Genomic DNA, 16412 nt, shown 5'->3' with positions numbered 1-16412 from the left:
GGTTTATTTAATTAAAATGTACTTACTTTCCGTTACTTGCCTATAAACCACGCATCGCGAGAGGCGCACCGGAACAAGACTGATATGCCCGTGTAAACTTTTCTCGCACACAATGGGAGATTATACTGAATGGGAGCATTCGTCTGCAAATGTCAAATCGCCGTACAATCCATTGGAAACGATTCCGGATCATATCTCAATATAATCCAGGCTCACAAAATTGTCCAAACTGCTTTAAAGTTGGAATCGCGGGAGTGAATGGGTCGTAGTTATTATTAAATTCTAATTGGCATCCTGGGGAAATCGCCTGCTTATTTCAGGTTCATAAAAATAACACATTGATTTTATTAAATATGTATTATTTAGAACTTGCAATTTCATGTTAGTTGGCCCATGGAAGGAAACATTTTAAATTAAAATAAGGGGGTTTATTAAAAAATAAATCGCTTAAAATAACTCGGCCGAAATATATTTTTATATGTGCATCACACTCTCCAAAATAATTGTTCTGCTGCCTTGCCCTGACTCTCCACATTCTACGCTGAATATTCCACTGCTGCATCTGTTAGAAATTCGGGGAAAATTAGCACACGATGGATTTATCTCTCAGATTCCAGAAATTTCGTTTTAGGAATTTTCCATTATCTGGGTGTAAAGATTACGGGATGCAAACGTGGCCGGCCTTGTTTCTCCGTACGATTACATTTAGTTTTGACATCGAATAGATTTTCAAAATCCTGGAGATTTCGAATTGTGTAAATCTATTTTTCTTTAACAGCAACTGCAGGAAATTTACAAGCACCACTACGTAGTTTCATTGCCAATTCGAATAGAATCATTTTATTAACACCAAAAATTCATAACACGGACTGCAGTGCAAGGAAACGGCAGGGCGAGAATTCCTTTATCGTTGGATTTTACATTTTTGAAATGTTTCGATTCAGAGTCAGTCATTCCTTTAACAAATTGAAACTGAGAACCATAACTGAAAGCAGGCGAATAAAACAATAATATAACCTCTAATTTATTCTTGTAAATATTTGAATTGCAGTGTTTGATTTTAAATACTTTGTTCACTGTCTTAATATATTCTTAGTTACGTTTGTGAAACGTGTACTGCGCTGTTGCTTTTTGTGTTCAAACGCTTGATTGCAATTTTGAGGGCGATAACGTACCGGTTCTCAATTGAGAAATAGCGACAGTGTTACTATAAATTAACGTTTCTCGCTGCAGACCGTTGCTGTAATTTAACATCTCAATCCATACAAGTGAACGTAACAGAATTGTCATCAATGTGAATACTGAAGCTGTATGAACTCACCTCTATGATTACACTATTTTTGTTTATTTTGGGGCTCGGACTAGAGCGAATTATTAGTCGAAATGTGGATGAAAATGGTTTACTGCAAAGTAGATTCGAATATAAGTGGGGCATTACAGTACCTTAATTCCTGAACCGCATCAGCTCTCCCGCAGGCAGGTTTGTAACTGAACTATACCAGCGAGGCGCAACCGGACCACTGCGCCCCCCGCTGTCCCTGTGTCGCCAATACATCGACCTGTCCGGATAACAATAGAAATAAGAGGGTTTGCACACCAGAAACACTCAACAAGACAAAGACAGCCTCCCTTCTGTTGCAAAGCTTTACTTTTGTAGCTCACATACCAATGTAAGGAAGAAGACAACCTTTCAGGCAAAAGCATGCTAAAGGGCGTTTTGTGTGAATGTGTAAGAGAGAGAATGGGGGCGCTACACCCCCTGGACAGAAGAGATTACATGCGGTACAGTCGCACCATCAATCCGTCCGGGCAAAGCACGCATATGTCTTGCATGAAAAAAAAACACACAGTATTGAAGCCGCCAAGATAGAGAATGTGACCGGGACTCTATTGGATATTCCAGCTTGGAGCGTTGGGCTTTACCAAAGTGAGAGCCGAGCCAGTTGCCGTCAGTGACTGCAAAGTTTCTCTCACGTGGGCAACTCTGAACAAGAAATAAGCTGAAAACGAATTGCATCCGCGTTCAGGTCCCTTAGCTTTTCCAACTGTGGTCTACTCTGGCCAAAAGGGACTTAAAAGATAAATTACCTATACATTTCACACATAGCAACGTGTTCAATTCCATCACTTGGGCGCGGGTTTGGAGGTCTGGTATAACAGACTTTAATGTGTCCTTCATATCTGTCAGTGAATGAATGAGATACAGCTAGCTATAGTACGAGTGTTATAGTCGCAATAGCTGAGGGACTGTCACGTCTGGGGCAGAAGACAGATGTTACCTTTCATATTCCGGCGCAATCTCTTTAACGAATGAAAATGACTATTTGCAGGGAAGTAAGCACGCCAGTGAACAGAATCAATACACTGACGGTGTTTTGATAAAGTTGGAAAGTTTGTGTCCAAACCATATTATTAGATAAAAACTTTTGACAATAACATATTAGATTAGATTAGATTCCCTACAGTGTGGAAACAGACCCTTCGGCAGAACACGTCCACACCGACCCTCTGAAGAGTAACCCATCCAGACCCAACTCCCTCTGACTAATGCACCTAACACTATGGACGGTCTAGCGTGGCCAATTCACCATATCGCGTAGTTAATTTTCTATTTCTTCAAAACCCTTTTCATTGGCGGGTGTGCAGGTTACAATCAACTAGCATCTACATAAAATTATTGCCAAGACTTTGCAACTGTATGTTCAAATTTAGCCATCGAAAGGAACTTTATGGAAATTAAAGCACAACAATCAAATGAACGATATTTATTAATTTACAAAATTTATTCGCTCAGCACAAATGTAATTTCTATGCAGTGTTTAAAAATCTCTCATATCCGGGATGATACGCCTTAACTGCTCTGGCGGGTTAGTGGCTGGTTTGTGCATTGAAGTCTGATGTTCCAAAATCAACTCAATGGAAAGTCTTTGCAAAAGTTCAGTAAACGAAGCCAGTGCAGGCTGCTGCCTCTAATCGATGGTATGGGCATGAAAATCAAAAAGGGCACGTGGGTGAGGGCGGGGGTGGGGGTGGGCATCAGATCTGGGGCTCTGAGCTGGGTCAGAATCCGGGCTCTGAGGGAGGGAGTCAGATCTGAGGAGGAGGTCAAATCTGGGGAGGGGAGTAATCAGGTCTGGGGGAGGGGAGTGATCAGGTCTGGGGGAGGGGAGTGATCAGGTCTGGGGAGGGGAGTGATCAGGTCTGGGGGAGGGAGGTAATCAGGTCTGGGAAGGGGAGTGATCAGGTCTGGGGAGGGGAGTGACCAAGTCTGGGGGAGGGAGGTAATCAGGTCTGGGGAGGGGAGTGATCAGGTCTGGGGAGGGGAGTGACCAAGTCTGGGGGAGGGAGGTAATCAGGTCTGGGGAGGGGAGTGATCAGGTCTGGGGGAGGGAGATGATCAAGTCTGGGGAAGGGAGGTAATCAGGTCTGGGGAGGGGAGTGATCAGGTCTGGGGGAGGGAGATGATCAAGTCTGGGGGAGGGAGGTGATCAGGTCTGGGGAGGGGGTCAGATCTGGGCGAGGGGGCAGATCTGGGGAGGGGTTGATTTGATCTGGGAGGAGGTTAGTTATGGGCAGGGGGGGTCAGATCTGGGAGGGGGTGATCAGATCTGGGAGGAGGTCAGATGTGGGCAGGGGTGTCAGATCTGGAAGTGGGGGTGATCAGATCTGAGGAGGGAGTTGCACGCTTGTGCACCCGGTCCTTACCTGGGACTGTCTCCCAATGGAACGCCGAGGCACGTTGCCCGGAAACGGCCGTGGGGGGGTTCACGTGCCACAGGCCGGGCTCAGTGTGCCGGAGGAGGCCATTCGGCCCGCTGCTTCGTGCCTTGGCGCCAATCTCCTGCCCCTTCCTCTCGCAGCCTATTTCCATCCGAAGAAACATCCAATTCCTTCCTAAACTTGCCTCCACGACATTTCCAGGAACAGTTCCCACCCACCAGCTCATGTAGTTTATTATGGCCCAATTTAGAGGGATCTCCAAAACTTAGAACAACTGATTAGATTTCCTGTAAGAATACTTTGAGAGGTGCTACGTTGTTTTCCCGAGTCGTGTTCAGTGACACTGGGCCGTCTGTGTCGAGACAGAGTTGGGTTCTTCACAAACATAGATATGGGCTGCATTTACCTCGCTCGTGTTGTCCAGGTCTCGCTTGTTGGTTGGCTTCTGGACTGAGCCGAGCAGCGCAATATTTCTGCTCTCAACCTGGGTCTACCTTGTAAATCCTTCCTGGGTCATGAACGAAATGTTATTCGCAGAACAGAAGCGCTGTCGTTTCGTATATCTTTCCAATGCGCCAATACGTAGCAAAAACCTGCCTGGAAACACAAAGGAAGTGACATTTTGTTAAGGCCGGAAAGACCATAAGACATCGGAGCATAAATTAAGCCATTCAGCCCATCGAGTCTACTCCGCCGTTCAATCATAGCTGATAACTTTATTCCCATAGTCCTGCTTTCTCCAGGTAACCCTAGATCCCCTTGATATTCAAGAGCTGATGGATATCAATATTTCAGTCGCACATTGTAAAAATCATGTCATTGCGGGTGGACCGTGTGGTCGTTCATACTGGCTATGCAATTAACCTGAGTCTTTTCCACCTTGGTGCCAATGCAAACCAGTCTGAGATATGCAATGTGATTAATCGGTGTCAGGGAAACAGTCAAAGTCTTCATGACACTTAAACAGGGCGGCAACAACATCCGGCTTGGAAAAATATCTTTGATTGCCACATTGTGCCAACAGAGTCTGAGCAACCCCCAATTCATTGAAGCCGTTAGCTAGACTTACATTCCAACACGTCCCTACCCTGTTACAGAGAGTGTCTCCCCACATGGGACATTGACAGACCAGGTCCTTAAAAGGGAGATGGACGGTCTGGAAGTCAGACGGTACACGATGTGAATGAGAAGGCGAGAGAATTGGAAACCGACAGAGCTTATACTTGAAACAAAAAAAACACAGAAATTGCTGGAGAAACTCTGGCAGCATCTGCGCAGAGACAGTCAGAGTTAATGGTTCCAGTTTGAAAGGATTTCTTCAGAATCGGCACTCTTTTGATCTAGTTGAGATCCAAGTCTGCATTCGCAACTTCCACGGTGGCCTTCAATTTTAGGATTAAATATCAGTTCTGAAGAAAGGGTACTGGGCTTAAAAAGTTAACTCTGCTTTCTCCTGCACTTTTTGGTTTTATTTCCAGCATTTTGTAAAACTATCCATTCAGCATCGCCAGCCAAATTGACATTTATTGTCCATTCCTAAATTGACCAGAGGACAGTTAAGAGTCAACTACAGGGTCTGAAGTCAGATGTAAGGACGGTAGATTTACTTCCTAAAAGGTATTAGCGAGTCAAATTTAGAGCAACGGATGGTATACTTTTATTTAAATGCAAATTTCATCATCGGCCTCGGGGTGATTCGAATCGAGGGCCCCAGAGCGTTAGCCCAGGGTTACTGGATTGCTGGTCCAGTGACATTAACACATTGCCTCACCATTTGACCATGCAACTTAGGTCAACTGCTCTGTACATTCACCATCCAGGCCCCCAGGAGAGAATGAAATGAAGGGTTGAATGAATTAATGGAGCAGTCTAAGCTAGTCTAGTCCCTGGGCCTGCGATAATATAATTCAGAGATAGCTCGACAAATATACGAGGGTGAGGGGGGGGGTGGCGGTTGGGGTGCTGAGGTGGGGGCGGGAGGGTGTGGAACTGCACAAGGGACATACCCATAGACCTGCTCGACCTGTTTCTGTTTGGCAAAGACTGTGTACACTGGAAGGATACAGTTCCCTGGGTTTGAGCGTGAATGATCAACCAGAGCCTCAGACATGAACTCCCGTGTCTACTGAGAGTGGCACGGTGGCTCAGTGGTTAGCACTGCTGCCTCACAGCGCCAGGGACCCCGGTTCGATTCCAGTTTGCATATTCTCCCTCCGTCTGCGTGGGTTTCCTCCCACAATCATAAAGATGTGCGGGTCAGATGAATTGGCCGTGCTAAATTGCCCATAGTGTTGCATGCATTAGTCAGGGGTAACGAGAGGGTCTGGCTGGGTTACTCTACGGGGGCTCAGTGTGGACTCGTTGGGCCGGAGGGCTTGTTTCCACACTGTAGGGAATCTAATCTATTGTTGGCACCCTGCTGTCAGGGTGGACTACAAACAGAAAAGGAAGCAGAACAAAATTCGACAGAGTCAAGGGAAATCTTAGGAGTTGAAAACAATCTTTGGGCCCGATTTTACTGTCTGCACGCTCTCTCACCCTGACAAATACATCTCCTGGATTCACAAGGGTTTACAAATCAGGCCAGTAAGCTGTCCGAACCTCCAGCCGTTGTTTGCCTGCAGATTAGTGGGGAGACGCTGCTGGGGTCAGTCTGGTGCAGGGAGTGAGTCTCTGTCCTGGACACGGGGAATGACCATACGCCACTCTCAGGGAGGAGAACGGAGCAGACTGTACAGTTTTCACCCACACTGGCCTCCTCGAGTCTTAAACTGAAACACAGTTAATAACACTGGCTTCACACTCACTTGACTTTGCCACCGAGTTCAAGTACATTAGCAGGCTGGTTCATTGAAGCTGTGTTTTACAGGGGTCGGTCAGGGCTACTGGAAACCGAGCTCGTATTAAACATTCACAAACTGCGTAGCCACCTTCGAAACACCGTCTCCGGAGCGATTCTGCAACACAGAACGGGGCGCATTATTTTTCATTTTGCTTTGCCCCTAGTCAGGATCTCACCCCCCGAGCTAAACGCGCGGTGAGGCTGATGTGCCTGCAAAAGCTTGGTTTATTTTTTTTTGTGTAAAACCGTTGAGATGGACTGACAACGGCCCGAGCTGCTTCACACGAAATGACCATGAACCAATCTAACAGCAATCTGACATTTGAAAATAAGAAACAAATACTGCAGATTTCTCCATTTTTGACAGAATTACTTCAAGGCAAAAGTGTTGCCATTTTCGTAGCTGCACTCTGTACCCAAACTATTCAACAGGATTTTGCGCCCCTCGGTGTCGTCAGGAGTCGGTTCAGACTTAAACAGTTGACTTTCGGCAGTATTGAGAAATGGATAGATCTTACCCGCCGCCTTTACATGGAACAGAATACGGACGTACACACCCTTTCAGCATTTTGATGGTCTGTGTTTGTTTGGGCTGGGGCTAACTCATGTTTTGAGTGTGTTCATAGTTGGAGGGAGGAGGTTCACTGAAAGTCAGGCCACGAATTGCCGTTTGAATATCAGGGCGGACCGTAGGCAGCGTGTTGTGGCGTTGGGGTAGTGTCCGTACGTCTGGACCGGGGGGTTCAAGCCCCACCTGTGGGCCATAACATGACCAAGCAGGTTGAGCTTTAACTCCCGAATAAAAGTAAATTACTGCGGACGGTAGAAATGTAAGACAAACAGAACATGGGGGAACCTGGAAGGGAAACCTGTGTTTTCTCTCCACAGATGCTGTTAGGCCAGATTCTCTGGGAATCAAAATATTCGCTCCTAATCGAAATCTGATCTCTGACTCTGGGGAGTGTTGCCTTGTACAGTTCAGGGTCACCGTTTTCAAAAGTGACCCTCATTCCTCTCGTGGGCCCGCTTTCCTTTCACTCGACAGAGTTTAGCTGGAAAACAAAATCAGTGGAATGAGCCCCGGTGGGATGGGGACTCTAATTAACACTTCATCCACGTTCGGGTGACAACTTGGAGAGCGAGAGCCGAGATGTGGTGATGCTGACGGCTTCTGCCGGTGGCGGGAGGGGAGCTAAAACATTTGGTGGCCTTATAACACACTGCGGATAGTGCGCTGCTGCAGCAAGATGTCCAGGAGGTCAGTGCAATATGCTGGCCATGACAGAGCTCTCCAGGTGCGCTCACCTGAACACTCAGCCATGAGCTGTCTTTGAGCGGAGAGCTGTCTTATGGGGATCTAGCAGTCTTGGTTTCCCGCTCTCGCCAAGACTTTGCTGCTTCTTTGTGCAACCCTGTCACCTCACCCCTGTCAGAACTGCCAATCAGCGCCGCTTCTACACATTTGTACTCTATTATAACTTGGAAAGTCCCGCCAAAAGAATTCAATTTTTAAAACTGGGAATCTTCCCGGTAGAGTTTGGAATCCGCGTTCAGGATTCAGTTTGGTGACTGAAACCGCAGAGAAGTGCATTGTATTTTTTTTATATTTTATTAAACAATTACAAAAGAGTTTACAGAAAAACAGTTAACATTGACAGCTATATACAACAGCAATTTTACAAGGGAGAGGAGCAGCAAAGCCAGACCCCAAATCCCATCGTTCAACCAGTTTACAGGGAGATGAGGACAAACCTCAAATCCCAGTTTCACATATGACAAGACAGCAACAATGACATTTGTACAAAAGGACAATCCTGTTACGTAGGAACGTGCAGACAGTACAGACCCAGTAAGCCCCCGTCCCTTCCACCCTCCGGCCACTCTAAGGCAGCCTGCCCCTACGCTCCTTCTGGCTCTCGGTCCAGCCCATGAGAAGTGCATTGTACTGTGGTGATAAAACGTTATCAATTGGAGGAAAACTAACTCCACTGAGAATACAAACCGTCAAACCTATTTTGACCGTTTTTAAACAAAAACAGCAATTGGAATCCAGCAGGGCCGATTTGAATTCCCGAATTTATGAATGAGTTTTTAAAAAGTAATTAAATGATTCGATGATTCTAACCGACCGCAAAAATAGTCCCTTCCTCTTTTCAGACAAGATCGAAGATGATAAGTTAGCTGTCACAATCACGGGCCAACTTGAGACATCTAAACTGCTAAATGATCGATAAATAGTTCTGATTACAGTTTCTACATTCTGTCATACCAAAACCTTATATCTGAAATATGTAGTTCGCATTTCGAACTTTCTGATTGAAACCAAGATTTTTTTTTTAAAAAAGCAAGTCTCAGAACAATGTAAATGGTTTCCTTGTTTTAGTCAAAACGGACTCCAGATATTTCCTAATCAACCTGTTCAAAAGTGTTACCACACACCGCTTGGGCAGGTGGGACTTGAACCCATGCCTCCTGATCCAGAGAAGGGGACATTGCCAATCGACCGTAAGACCCCCCTCCCACGACCATATAGAACCGACAAAAGTAAAATACTGCGGATGCTGGAAATCTTGTTTTTAAAAGTACAACAAATAACACTAGCAAGAGCCAACAGGTCTTCGTGGACAGAGAAACAGAGTTAATGTTTTGAGTCCAACATGGTTGCTATGACATACAAAACATTAACTCTCTCTCTCTGTCTCACGACAGGTGCTGCCAGACCTGCTGAGTTTCTCCAGAGTTCAGTTTTCACTTAACACAGCATTGTGTCGAACACAATCAATCAGTCACCACCACCCATTACTTAAAAAAAAACAAGGGATCCTCAAAAAGGCGATCAAAAACGTGTTTGTTTTCTCGGTCGGAGCGTGGTAAATTGCATCACCAGTAAGCCAGCTGCCCAGAAACTCTTTTAGCCAGCCCAGAACCAATCCGGCCGACAGATCACACAACAATAATCACGCCTAGGAGTTGTATTTTTTTGTTATATTTGCAAGGGTTGTCATTCTGTAACAAGGCAAGACTCGAGTACCTAAATTCGTCCTCCCTATCACCGAGGGATGGTACACCCTCCCCTCCCAAAATCTTCCAGTGTTCCCCATTTCCGAAATACTTGGTGCAAACATCAAACCGAAATCTCGCAACCGCCCTTTCCCACACACATCCTTTCGGTTGTATTTCTGCATCTTCTGAAGATGTTCTGTTTTTAACAATTCAGCGCCAGCAAAAAGGGCTTGTGTTCCTGTCTCTGAAAGAGGGGATAAGGAGCTGGGGATGGGGTAGGGGGAATGGGGGTGGTGCTGCCATGGGCCGCTCACTGTCAGACTCATCCATCTCTCCTGCCTTACTCTGTCCTCTCCCCAGACAAACCTCAAAACAGCCTTTGTCTGTACACCAGTCTGTCCAAACCAGGAGCTTCAGACCCAGGGAATAAGCGTGGAATCTATTCATGAGAGGTGAGGTTTACCCTGCGCTTTACGCGTTGAGATGGGAGGAGAGATAGGTGTGATAGTTCCAGGAATTAATTATCTGATTAAATTTACCAAGGCTTTTACAAATACAAGGAGGAGAAAGTGAGGGCTGCAGCTGCTGGAGATCAGAGTCGAGAGTGTGGTACTGGAAAAGCACAGCAGGTCAGGCAGCATCCCAGGAGAAGGAGAATCCTCGACTTTTAAAAATACAAACCATTCTGCATGCATTATTGTTTTAATAATTTTTCATTCGGATCACGAAATTCACGCGTGAAGATTCTCGCTGCCGAGATCAACGGGTGACAGAGCATCCTCCCCAGTCCTGAAGGATTACACCCGAAACGTCGACGTCTACACCTCCTGATGCTGCCTGCCTTGCTGTGTTCCTCCCCTTCCTGATACTGCCTGCCTTGCTGTGTTCCTCTCCCTCCTGATACTGCCTGCCTTGCTGTGTCCCTCTCCCTCCTGATGCTGCCTGCCTTGCTGTGTTCCCCTCCCTCCTGATGCTGCCTGCCTTGCTGTGTTCCTCTCCCTCCTGATGCTGCCTGCCTTGCTGTGTCCCCCTCCCTCCTGATGCTGCCTGCCTTGCTGTGTTCCTCCCCTTCCTGATACTGCCTGCCTTGCTGTGTCCCCCTCCCTCCTGATACTGCCTGCCTTGCTGTGTTCCTCTCCTTCCTGATGCTGCCTGCCTTGCTATGTCCCTCTCCCTCCTGATGCTACCTGCCTTGCTGTGTTCCCCTCCCTCTTGATACTGCCTGCCTTGCTGTGTCCCCCTCCCTCCTGATGCTGCCTGCCTTGCTGTGTTCCTCTCCCTCCTGATGCTGCCTGCCTTGCTGTGTTCCTCTCCCTCCTGATTCTGCCTGCCTTGCTATGTTCCCCCAGCCTCCTGACGCTGCCTGCCTTGCTGTGTTCCTCTCCCTCCTGATACTGCCTGCCTTGCTGTGTTCCCCCAGCCTCCTGACGCTGCCTGCCTTGCTGTGTTCCCCTCCCTCCTGATGCTGCTTGCCTTGCTGTGTTCCTCTCCCTCCTGATTCTGCCTGCCTTGCTATGTTCCCTCTCCCTCCTGATACTGCCTGCCTTGCTGTGTTCCTCTCCCTCCTGATACTGCCTGCCTTGCTGTGTTCCCCCAGCCTCCTGACGCTGCCTGCCTTGCTGTGTTCCCCTCCCTCCTGATGCTGCCTGCCTTGCTGTGTTCCCCTCCCTCCTGATGCTGCCTGCCTTGCTGTGTTCCCCTCCCTCCTGATACTGCCTGCCTTGCTGTGTTCCTCTCCCTCCTGATGCTGCCTGCCTTGCTGTGTTCCTCTCCCTCCTGATTCTGCCTGCCTTGCTATGTTCCCCCAGCCTCCTGATGCTGCCTGCCTTGCTGTGTTCCTCTCCCTCCTGATGCTGCCTGCCTTGCTGTGTTCCTCTCCCTCCTGATACTGCCTGCCTTGCTGTGTTCCTCTCCCTCCTGATACTGCCTGCCTTGCTATGTTCCCCCAGCCTCCTGATACCTCCTGCCTTGCTGTGTTCCTGTCCCTCCTGATGCTGCCTGCCTTGCTGTGTTCCTCTCCCTCCTGACGCTGCCTGCCTTGCTGTGTCCCCCTCCCTCCTGATACTGCCTGCCTTGCTGTGTTCCTCCCCCTCCCGATGCTGCCTGCCTTGCTGTGTTCCCCTCCCTCTTGATACTGCCTGCCTTGCTGTGTTACCCTCCCTCCTGATACTGCCTGCCTTGTTGTGTTCCTCTCCCTCCTGATACCTCCTGCCTTGCTGTGTTCCTCTCCCTCCTGATGCTGCCTGCCTTGCTGTGTTCCCCTCCCTCTTGATACTGCCTGCCTTGCTGTGTTACCCTCCCTCCTGATACTGCCTGCCTTGTTGTGTTCCTCTCCCTCCTGATGCTGCCTGCCTTGTTGTGTTCCTCTCCCTCCTGATGCTGTTGCCCGATACGAGGGAGAATCTAACTTAGTACTTCCAGTCAGTTCCTAACCAAGCCCATTAACTCCTCACCTCAGAGATCGGATGTTTTCCAGATTTCTCCAAATGGAAGAATCCTCATCCTCTTTGAATGATCTGAAGATTACTTGTGAGGGAGGGTATCTTTCAACAGAAAGAGCTCAGTGGACACGTTAGCGTGCCATCGATTGGACAGTCATAGTGAGCTCCGCTTTCTCTTTATATGTTTGGCTTTCTCTGGGTTGGTGATGTGGGCTGCGTGGGGAGCTCTCCCTTCACTTTGGGATCAGTCTGTGTATCTCCCAATCAGAACTGGTTATCATATCTTCCCCCTGCTCCCAAACACACAAACAATATTGAAAAACATTAGCTTGCTTTCTCTCCATGGATGCGCCTGACCCGCTGTGATCTCCAGCATTTGTCGTTTTCAGTACAGAGTCTAGCAGCTGCAGGAATTTACTCCTGCACACAATCTTGTTTAATATTCACCTTTCAGCTCATCATGGTTTGCTCTTAATGATAGTCCCGGCTGCGCATAAAACACATTATAATCACAGCGAGAGTCCAAGAACTCTTTTATGGAACGTTGGTAGTGTCCATTCCTTTGATCCAGGAAGCCCGGGTTTAAGTCCTCCCTATTCCAGAGCTGTGTGTTATAACATCCCTGGTCAGTATTATAGTTATATACAAGCTGGATTCTTTAGCCCAGATAGCTGGTGTTGACCCTTTACATGATCATCCCACACCTTCACGGTACGCTCCAAACCTGAGCAAACCCATAAACCGGGTACTCCCCCACCTTCACACGCCCCTCCTTCTCTCATCCCCCCCACCCCCCACCCCCAACCGGGAAACGGGGGTGTTGGGTAACAAACGCCCACATGCCGCTGGAATCCGTACATTTTAAATTCAAACAAGATTACAGGAAAGGACGTTTGAATCCGTTTGATTGTCCCCTTTTAGATTCTGCAGGTTGTGAAGTTAGTTCCGAAACTGGGACCCGACATTATATTAAAACAAGACAGCTCCAAGCCACTCTGTGGCGAGTGTGAATCAGTATCCTGACTTAAATACAAATCGCACTCAACGCGAAGGTTTTTAAATCTAATTTACTAAGTAAACCACTCTATATCTAGCACCCCCTCTCAATTTTATAAGCAGAAAGAATTCAATACATTAACCAGTTAAAACAAAAATAACACCGCCATAGACTTTACCGGACCTATACACTTCTATCTCATTTGAGATTAGTTATTACCCGACAGCAATAGCTTTAAAAAGCACTTTCAGTCAGATTTCAGGGACATTAGGGGACTTTTTAAGCAAAATATCGCGCCCATTGTCACTCTTACCATTGGAGATTTACATTCTGTTTTGACGCCACCTTCCCGATGGGTGAACCACGCCACCAAGTGACGTTCAGGGTGAGCCACGACCTGGCCTTTCCCAGAGACCCCTCCATCTGAGCCACTTGTACAATGATGCTCTCCAAATGCACACCCCGCTCCCCACCCCCCACCCCCGGTCTGAAAGGCCGCTCGGATTCCCACATGCTGGTTGCAGCCCCCCCCCCCCCCCCCGCCCCCTCACCAGAGCTCGCTAACGGAGGTATGGATCAAACGCCAATCAATGACCAGCTCGGTTGGAATTTGTTGCACCTTAAACGGCAGACTTTAAAATAAAGCACACACACATTGTAACTTTACATTTGATCAGGTCCGCTGGGAAAACGATGTAAGATTTGACCCCGGATACAGAGATGGATTTACAGATTGCTTGTTGGCAGTAATGTTTTTAAGGATGAACTTTCGGCTTTAACCTTTAGATCATTTCTTTTACTCGTTGAGATCGTCTTGACTTCAAAAGAATTTGTTTGGGAAGGAGGGGGGTGGTGGTGTTTAAGGTAATTAGAATTCCCCTCCCAGTATAAGTCTCCAATCTGTGTCTAGTTTTATTGAGGACATTGGTTTGGATCACAAACCTGATCATTTCTGGAACTCCAAAAATATTTATTTTAAATATTTCTCAGTGGAAGGTGATGGTGAATACAAACAGACACAAACTCCCCATTCTGAACCCAGCCCACGCCACACGAGAATAATTGGCGGGTTAATAGACAGTTAAGAAGGGAAGGCAGAGGCCAGACAGAGTGATTAATCGGTTGGAGCTCAAACGATTATCCCGCCGGTTAATAATGGTCATTACTTGGCGTTCAAAGGGAAGCGCGCCTTTTTAATCGTGTTTCGAATCCAATTTGAGCCATAATTGGCCACTTATCGTCCCGATTGCAAGAAAAATGGCCCCAACCTCGGTAAAGCGTGCACTGCTGTCACTCCCCAGGGAAGCAACATCGAAATGTCCTCATTGAGAAATGCTGATGGACTCTGCACTGCTCAGGAGCCTGGCACGAGTTGCAGGGTCACATTGCTTCAGACTGCGGCTCTCACCTGTAACCCTGCGCCCGGAGTCCAAGATCAATCCGTGGATGTTGGAAACCCGAACGGAAAACACAGCTTATGGTAGAAATTTAGCCGGTCCAGAGAGAAGGCAGAGTTGGTTTCTGAAGAAGGGTCACTGGACTCGAAATGTTAACTCTGTTCTCTTTCCACAGATACCATCAGACCTGCTGAGTTTCTCTCATACTTCGTTTCGTTTGCTTTCAATGTACACTCAGAGCAGATTGGAAATCCAGTTTATTCCATCACTGGATGGATTCAGCTTATTCCAAACAAAAATAAAGGTTAAAAGGTTTTTAAGCGTTGACTAAATTTTACTAAGCGTTCCCACCTTAACGAGTACCAATTTGTATGGAATGCAAAACTAAACTCCTCTGGACACTAATTTTCCAGATTCCTGCGAGGGGAAACTGTACACATTACCTCCACAATTACTAGTCATTTCCTTCAATATCTCATAGCGGACCGTCTAACTAAAATTACTTTTTTTTTGGTTAACTTTTTAAAATAAGCTTTTTTTGTTAGATAGTATTCCACGCTTGTAGTTAAAGCTTCTACTGATTTTAGTCTCACATCCTGGGAATATCAACGATTGAAAATCTAATGCCTTTTGATCGAATTTTAACTGTTACCGCCTCAGAAGATCTGATTTCTATTTTTAAAAGACTGTTTAGGATTATTGGCCGAAATCGTCACTGTTAGTGTAAGTGTTCGAAAACAAGCGAACGAAATCCAAAGACGCGCCGATAAACCAATCTGCGGTTTAGATTTATTTTAAAACAATGGCCAACGAGAGTCCAATGTCCCCCCCCAACCCTGCGTGAATCTGAAGATATCAACACGCCGCGTTCCCCAAAACGTCCAATTCACACATTTAAATTGCCGTCGGCTCAACTGCAAAACATTTTCCCGTTAGATCAAAACGAAAAGTGAACAGTTAGGAAGGGGCGAAGGAATAAGATTTGGATGTGGTGAGCGAGTTTTCATTAGAATAAGTTTCTGTCTTGCACCTTTCACAGGTTAAAACGCTGAAGCTCCGATCAAAGGAGCTCACTGGGTTATTTTTGCAGATTGTAAACGGTTGGTGATCCGCATCATTAGTGACTTAGTGGAGAAGTTTCAGAGTGATTTGTGACCTAACTAGTAATTCATATTTAATCACCATTATTATCCTGACCTTCCCCACCTTGAGGCGCGAGCAGGAATTTAAAGCATGCTTTTCAACGTGGAAGTAAATAGCACACATTCTGCAACTATTTCACACAGTGAATGCGAGATGTGGTCCGCTGTTGGGACGACAAAGGATAACGCCTTGTTCTCCTTTTTCATTTACTTCTCCGGCATTTAAAATAAAAAAAAATGAACAATTCAAATGTATCGTGCACCTGCTCCCTAGCAGTAATCGCACAGCAAAGTTCTGTTTAAATACTTAAACAAAAAGAACAAAATATGAAGTATTTAAAAGCAGCTTTTAATTGGGGCACACATCCTTAAATCAAAACTCAGTCCACTAAGTATTGTATTTTACTAATACGTTAAATCTAAGTTATTTCTAGATCGGGTTTAACAGACACAAACCTTCTACTTTTGATGTTTAAATCCAGAATTAAATATCTGGCATTTCGTTTGACAATCGATCCCAAGTAAGTGCAATACCATTTGTTTTAACATTTAAACCATAAAGGCAGGGAACATTTACCACAAATAATGAATGCAGGATTCTTGGACCGCTCCTGCACATAATATTGCTTTACTCCGCTTCCTTTGGTGCCATCTCCTGGCGACGTGCAGTACTGTCGTTGCATTTTACTGTATTCATGTCCTGGGCTGTTTAAAATAGCCGGCAGTAAAAACAAAATTACAATTGCTCCATTCTGTTCCAGCATTTACATAGTTCTCACACATGAAGCTACCAACAAAAATGGGTTTACAACAACATTCCGTTTTTATTTAAAAGCTGATATAGTTGTACTGCAACTGGCTAAGCTGCCA

General features: G+C 46.4%; 1 protein-coding gene across 6 annotated transcripts in view; it reads right to left on the bottom strand.

Annotated features, from left to right (window-relative positions):
- Window positions 1-13431, bottom strand: part of lmx1bb (LIM homeobox transcription factor 1, beta b) — a 210241-nt gene extending 196810 nt beyond the window's left edge. The window contains exons 1-4 of one of the 6 annotated variants that reach the window (XM_072565900.1): window positions 13317-13431; window positions 6528-6677; window positions 4127-4317; window positions 1444-1559 (exon numbers count right to left, since the gene is read on the bottom strand). The gene's annotated coding sequence lies outside the window, so the exon portion shown is untranslated. Of the gene's footprint in view, window positions 1-1443; window positions 1560-1666; window positions 1683-4126; window positions 4318-6527; window positions 6678-7119; window positions 7228-7867; window positions 7887-12018; window positions 12297-12453; window positions 12588-13316 lie in introns of those variants that run through there. The other 5 variants (XM_072565902.1, XM_072565901.1, XM_072565904.1 and 2 more) reach the window with 5 other exon arrangements.
- Window positions 13432-16412: the final 2981 nt, after the last annotated feature.

The sequence above is a fragment of the Chiloscyllium punctatum genome, chromosome 49 (genome assembly GCF_047496795.1).
Source record: "Chiloscyllium punctatum isolate Juve2018m chromosome 49, sChiPun1.3, whole genome shotgun sequence".
Lineage (NCBI taxonomy): Eukaryota > Metazoa > Chordata > Chondrichthyes > Orectolobiformes > Hemiscylliidae > Chiloscyllium > Chiloscyllium punctatum.
Note: the sequence above shows the minus strand (reverse complement) of the source record. Positions and strands in the feature narration are given on the sequence as shown.